Source organism: Triticum dicoccoides, chromosome 7B, assembly GCF_002162155.2.
Source record: "Triticum dicoccoides isolate Atlit2015 ecotype Zavitan chromosome 7B, WEW_v2.0, whole genome shotgun sequence".
NCBI classification, from domain to species: Eukaryota; Viridiplantae; Streptophyta; class Magnoliopsida; order Poales; family Poaceae; genus Triticum; species Triticum dicoccoides.
The window spans coordinates 745,083,416-745,084,512 of record NC_041393.1 but is presented as its reverse complement, the minus strand read 5'-3'; the positions used below and the strand labels follow the sequence as shown (position 1 = coordinate 745,084,512).

Here is a 1,097-nt window from a genome sequence, read left to right as displayed (position 1 = left end):
TCTCCCCCCAAAAAAATTCTTTCATGAATTTGACCAAGGCTGGGGGGCCATGGCCTCTCACTAGTAGAAAACGGAGCTTTAAAACCGGTTTGTAAGGGCCTTTAGTGCCGGTTATGGAACCGGCACTAAAGTGTGGGCACTAAAGCCCCCCCCCCCCTTTAGTACCGGTTCGGCACGAACCGGCGCTAAAGTGCCACCACGTGGCGTGAGCTTGCGCCCTAGTATGGGGGACCTTTAGTACCAGTTGGTGTTATCAACCGGTACTAAAGGTTTTTTTTTTATTTATTTTTTTTGAAAATTTTGGAAAAAATTTTGATTTTTTTTTCGATTTTTAATTTTTCTGAATTATTTGATGATTTAGTCTCTAATCACCTCTCTTAACTGCTCAAGTGTGGATCACTCATTCCAAATCATCTAACTTCCCGACCGGTCACCCATTCCTCTCACTACTCCAGCCCGAGCACGCTTAACTTTCGGGTTCTATTTTCCTTCGTTTTTGAGTCTGCACTTGTTGTTTTCCTGACAATAGTAAGATGTCAATCTTATTAACCCTCAGGAGTTTAGCTTGAGCATGAAGTCACACATTTCACCGTTTGAGTTTGAAACTATTATTCTAAAAAAACAGTAATTATTTAGTAACGCTAATTTTTCTTGAATAAGTTTGACCATAGTTTGACCAAAATTCAAAAAATTGAAATAATTATTTAGTAACACTAATATTCTTGAATAATTATGTAGAAACATTAATACTTCTTGAATAAGTAGTTTGACCAAATTTAACCAAATTTTTTTAAAAAAACTGAAATTTGACCATATCTTTTTTTCCTTTTCGAATTTGAGGATTCTAAAAAATTCCAAACTGTCTCCATCGGATGCGGATTTTCGTGCTGAATTTTTTGATATATTATACTTTTTTTCCGACATCGTATGCAAAAGTTATAGCCGTTTTACATTTTCCCTACACTTTTTGCAAAACATGTCCAAATTTAAGTTTTCAAATTTTCCTAACTAGTAGATATAGTAATATAACTACCTCTCGAAGGATTTTATTTTTTGAAGTTTTTATCATTTTCTTTTGATTTTTTCAAAACTGAAAT

The 1,097-nt window shown here is 34.7% G+C and overlaps 1 pseudogene; it reads right to left on the bottom strand.

Moving 5' to 3' along the window:
• LOC119339648 overlaps positions 1-1,097 on the bottom strand; it is a 2,766-nt pseudogene that overhangs the window by 682 nt on the left and 987 nt on the right.